Source organism: Dendrobates tinctorius, unplaced genomic scaffold (genome assembly GCF_039654945.1).
Source record: "Dendrobates tinctorius isolate UK_male_01 unplaced genomic scaffold, ASM3965494v1 ptg000258l, whole genome shotgun sequence".
Lineage (NCBI taxonomy): Eukaryota > Metazoa > Chordata > Amphibia > Anura > Dendrobatidae > Dendrobates > Dendrobates tinctorius.
The window spans coordinates 2,666,052-2,672,044 of NW_027361925.1; positions in this window are offsets into that span (position 1 = coordinate 2,666,052).

Genomic DNA, 5,993 nt, shown 5'->3' on the forward strand with positions numbered 1-5,993 from the left:
GGGCGCAAACCACCGTCTTTTTTTTTTACAAAAAAGAACCCTGCTGCCACAGGAGAAACAGAAGGACGAATATGTCCCTTACGGAGGCTCTCGGAAATATATTCCTTCATCGCAGCCCGTTCCGGACCCGAGAGGTTATACAGGTGGGCTTTGGGCAATTTAGCACCTGGAACCAGGTCAATGGCACAATCAAATGGGCGGTGTGGTGGTAAAACCTCAGCCTCTTTTTCGGAGAAAACGTCAGTATAATCTATCAGGCACTCCGGAATGCCTTCTAGACCCACGGACGACACAGACACAGAAACAAGACATTTCTCAGAGCAATAGGGACCCCATTTAACAATATCCCGAGATTCCCAATTAATCACAGGATTATGCAGCTGTAACCAGGGGAACCCCAACACCAGTCCCGCAGGCAGGTTGTTCATTACAAAACATGAAATACGTTCCTGGTGTAAGGAACTCACTTTAAGGAGAAACTCTTCAGTACAAAACACAATGTCATTCTTAACCAGTGGTGTTTTGTCAATAGCAACAAGGTGAATCGGAGTTTCCAACCTAACTGTCCCTAACTTACACCTGGCCACCAAGTCAGAGTCAATAAAGTTCAATGATGAACCGCAATCCACGAAGGCAGAAGTGGATGTGGAGACACCCCCACAACAAAGTTCCACTTGAAATGACATTTTAGAAAATGCAGAAAAGGGTACCTGAGAGCCTGGGTGACCTCCACGATAATCACCCGGGCTCAGTCGCTTGTTGGTTAGTGGCCAGGAGGGGCAATCCTTTTTCCAATGTCCAGACTCGCCACTGTGAACACAGCATTTTCTCACGTGCCATTGTCTCCTTTCTTTCTCCTTAAGGTTGATGGTTCCCATCTCCGTGATTTTCAATGAAGAACTGGCTCCCCTTCCTTGGGAGAATAATGATGTCTCTGTTTGTATCACTCCCCTTGCCCGTAACCTGCGATCCATTCGGACGGCCTGTGTCATAGCTTCCTCCAGGGCATCAGGTGGGGGGTGGAGAGCCAAGGCGTCTTTCAGGTGCTCAGACAGGCCTCTACGGAACAACCCCCGGAGAGCGGTGTCGTTCCAGCAGACCTCAGCAGCCCAGCGTCTGAACTCTGAACAAAACCACTCGGCTGAGTGTTTCCCCTGGCAAACATTCATCAGCCTGTCCTTAGCCATACGCACCCGATCAGGCTCATCATAAATATGCCCCAGGGCCTCAAAAAATGCATCCACAGTCAAACGCTCAGGGGCCGTGGTAGGAAGGGAGAAAGCCCAAGCTTGGGGGGCTCCCCTTAACAGAGACATAATGACCCCCACTCTCTGACTTTCATCCCCAGAAGAGTGTGGTCTTAAGGAAAAAAAAAGCTTACAGCCTTCCTTGAAAACTCTGAAGTCATTTTTATCTCCAGAAAAGGTATCTGGTAACTTCACTGGAGACTCAGGGGAAATTAATGTAACATCCCGAGCCCACCATGAAAGAACCCCCTGCACAGTGTCAGCGATCAGCTGCTGAGACTGGGCCAGGACTCGTTGTTCTCCAAGGAGTTTCTGAGACATCTGCGTCAGATGCTTAACCTGTTCAGAAAGAGTGTGCATAGGATCCATCACAAACAGGTGAATGGGAGCAGAGAAAAAAAAAATGGTATGGGTCAGTTATAATGTCAGAGACACCGCACTGCACTTGCTCATAGAGCCAGTGCACGTGTCCTGAGTACAGAAGCAGTGCTAAAAGATACCTGTGGAGCAGGGCAGCAGAGGTGACCATGCGTGCTTCAGGCTAATAGTGTCAGGGTCCAGTCAGCGCTGGAAAGTAAAGAGGCATAGGACCTGCGGACACTGAAACTGAATAGTCTGCACGGGACCTATGGTCATGTGACTGCAAGGGGGCGGGGCTTAGCGTCCTGTATTCAGATAGGACAGGGCACCATACAACAACTCAGAGTCAGGCAAAACAGAGGTCACAGCAGTACGGGCAAACGAGGTACAGGAGGGACAAACAGACGGGTAGTCAGACAGAGCCAAAGGTCATACACAAGAGGGCGACGTGGTACCAAGGGGATGAGCAGAGAGAAATCGGGTCACAAGCAGAGAGTCATACACGAGAGGTAGCGCAGTACAAGAGGGTCAGGCAGAACTCGTAACAGGGACAGAACCAGATCACAACCGAACAAGCAAGCAAGATATCAGGCACAAGGCACACGTATACAAGAGGTCACTTAACTCAGCCGAGGGCAGGAGTATAACTGACACCGGACCCAGGTCCAGTGAGCACTAAATAGCCTCCTGCTGCCAGAGAGAGGCAGCACAATTAACCCATAGTCTAACCAGGACGGGTCAAAGCGAAATCCCATCCTGGATCATGACTCAACCAGTGTAAACGATAATTTAACTTTTATTTAAAAAAAAATTTTTTTGTAAACGGTTTTTAAAGTTAAAAAAACTTTTTAATAAAGGTTTGAAACCATAAAAATGGTCATTTTTATTAAAATACACACATTATAAATTGGTGTAGTGTGGGGTGGAAATACTGCTGGAGGGGCTGCGGGACACTTTGACACTGGGAGTGTGGAGAGAGGACTGGGATCGTGGTGGGGAAGGAACAGTTAGAGGTGAAGGTGTGGAAAAAGCTACAGAATGGGTGGACATGTGGGAGGCAGAAGAGGTGGTGGGTGGTGGAGTGGAGGGTTGGGCTGGGACTGTAGGAGCAGATGATGTTGATGGAAAGTTGTATGGGGAAGGAGTTTGGTACGGGGCAGGTTGCTGGAAGTGGGGAGATGTCTGGTACTGGGGAGGTTGCTGGTACTGGGGAGGTTGCTGGTACTGGGGAGGTTGCTGGTGCTGGGGAGGTGGCTGGTATGTAATAGGAGGGGGAGGATGGAAAGTGGCTGGAGGGGGTGCAGGTGGAGGAACTACTGGGGTGGGAGGAGGAGGTTGGGAGGTAACGTGCTGGAGAGCACTGTGGCATGAATGCATTACATGCATCTGCTGGCTAGGAGAGAGCGTTTCCATGCGTTCCACAACAGACCTGAAAAAGGTGTGGTTTGGCGAAGATCATGCTTCTGAATGCATGATTTGCAGAAGTGTCTTCACCTCCAGAATGCTGGAGTTGATCTGCTGAAAGCCTGCGGAGATTTGCTCTGACAAGACTTTTAGACAGTTCTGGAAAGATGCATTCAGATGCAATATCTCTGGCGCATAAGTCTTTTCCTGACCCCTCTGCCGCTGCCGCCAAGTACCCGCAGGTGTACTAGAGGTGGCAGGGGCAGAAGGGTGGGGTAAAGGGAAAGCGATCTCCTCACCAGCAGCTTCATGTAATGTTGTCGGCCACGATGCTCCTGCGCTGGTGGATGGGACAGATGGCTGTAATGTGTGGGAAGGTGCAGATGTACCGGGGCGGTCGAAGTGTCCCTCGGTGCCGGTCTCCTCAGGGATCGCCTCAGAAGGGTCCAATCGTGCAGGCTCCCGAGTGCTGCTCACCGTGCTGTGGAATAAAGAGAAAAAAAACAATTAAAATAGTGACATGGCATGGCCCTAGCTGAAAAATTTTTTTTACATCTAAACATTTTTTTTTTACATGTGGTGTGTAATATTTACCTTCTGGTGACCATTGTATACCAGAGGAATGACAGGGCTCGTGCGTACTTGTACTTGCTCCTGCATCCTCCAGATCCACTCGGGGCCTGCATCTCTTTATTGAACTCCTTCTTGAAACGATCCCTCACAGATCGCCACCGCTTCACAATTCTGTCCCCTGAAACGAGAAAGGACAAAGTGGTTAGTATACAACATCAGTGTTTCCCAAACTCCAGTCCTCATGGTCCCCAGGGGTCATGTTTTCAGGATTTCCATAGTAAATAGAAATCCTGAACACATGATCCGTGGGGACCACGAGGACTGGAGTTCGGGAAACACTGGTTTACATCAAGCAACCGGTACTGTATATACTTACGCTCTTTAATCTGGGCCCGAGCATCGAGGTCCTCCCAGCGGTCCACAAGGAGCGAACAGATTTCCTCCCAGAGCCGTCGGGTAACAATCAGGTCAGCATGGCGGCGGTCAGCCATATTCCATAGCGGCTCCCTTTCTCTGACGAGATCGATGAGGTGGTCCACATCTATTCCTCCATCCTCACTGTCGGGAGCACACTGTGAAGGCTGTTAAAGTAAAATAGAAAAATAGCAAAATTAGTCACCACACTTTAAGACATGAAATAAAAAGTGCACCAAAATTTAACTTAAATATTATGCTTACACGCTGGTGACCGCCGCGTTGCTGTCGCCGACGACCCTGGGAGGCACTGCGAGGACCTCTTGGCCGAGCACCAGATTGGGAAGACTAGAGAAGAAAAGAAAAAAATGTATGTGTTTGGATGTTGGCATATTTGTTTGCTGTGTGATGTCTGCGGTACATTGTTTTCTATGTGTTGTGTGTAGTGTGATGTTGTGTTTCTGCATTTGATGAAAAAATCTTACCAATTGTGAGCCCACTCCAGGTGTCTGTCCACCCCTTCCTTCTTCTTCTGGGAGCTCCTCTTCAGCTTGTGATTCCTGTTTTGAAATAAAAGGCAATGAATAGACATATATTACAGAGATGATGGATTTTGGAAATAAAAACTTACCATCAAACGCTGACGATGCGAGGGAGGGCTCCTAGACGAAGATGTGGTGTCCTGTTGCTGGCCAGACTCCATGGCTGTTGGTGGTGCTGCTGCTGCCAGTGCTGCTGCTGCTGCATCTCTTGGGCGGCTGTTGAATAAAGAGAAACAAAGGGCCAATGAATATCTTGATATTCCATGGCCCTAGTTTTGAGGAATGGGGGATTTGATAATTACCGTCTCTCATCTGCTGGTGGACTCCCCTCCCGTTGTTCAGCATGTTCCCTTTGCTGCTCCATTTGGGGTGGTGGTGGTGCTGATGGTGCTGCAGTGGTCTCCTGCCTTCTCCTGCGCCTGGTTCCTGTCTTGGGTGGCATGTTGGGTGTGGCTGAGGGTCCCACTATCATGCTTTTATATATGTGTGCTGTGGGCAGAGCTACTGAGCATACTCAGACCCAAAAAACCGGATCCGGCCACCGGATCCGGCGCATTGCGGCGTTCATAGACTTTCATTGTGTGAAAAAGCCAGAAGCGCCGGATCCGGTGGGTCCGGCTTTTTCGCCGGAGACAAAAAACGTTACAGTTGCCATTTTTTCCAGACTCCGGATTGCGACACATTGCCGGATGCGGCGAAAACCGGACGAAACGCATGGCCATCCGGCGCGATCCGGCGCAAATGCAAGTCAATGGGGGGGAAACCGGATCCGGCATTGCATTTCGCTGGATCCGGTTTTTGTCAAAAGAGCCGGATCACGCCTGGCGGCGAAAACCTGATGTGTGAAAGAGGCCTAACACGGTACAATATTATTTTGTATTGTACATCATGAAGATAAAAACAAAATGTTTCAGACAAAACTGTTACTTTAGCTGCAATTGTTTTCATTTTCACAAGGATATCAGGAGAAAATGAACCCCAAAATTTGTTTGGCAATTTCTCTTGAGTACACCGATACCCCATATGTGGGGGAATACTACTTTGGAAACAAAGTGCAAAGCTCATAAGGGAAGAAGCGCTATATTGGAGTTCAGCTTTTGCTGGAATGGATTGAGGGTGCAATGTCACATTGCCAGAGCCCCTGAGGTGCGAGAACAGAAGAAATCCCCCATACATGACCTCATTTTACAAGATACACTCCCCAACAAATTTATCTAATGTTGCAGTGAACATATTGACACCACATGTGCCTCACAGAATTTTATACCACTAAGTGGTGAAGAGAGAATTATATTTTTACCAATAAAATATTGTTTTAGCCCCAAGTTTTAATTTTTCTAAGGGCTAATAGGAAAAAATGGACCTTTGTTTGTTGTAAAAATTTCACCTGAGTGCGCTAATACCCTACATGTAAACAGGAAATACTTTTCAGGCACAGCACAAAGCTCAGAAG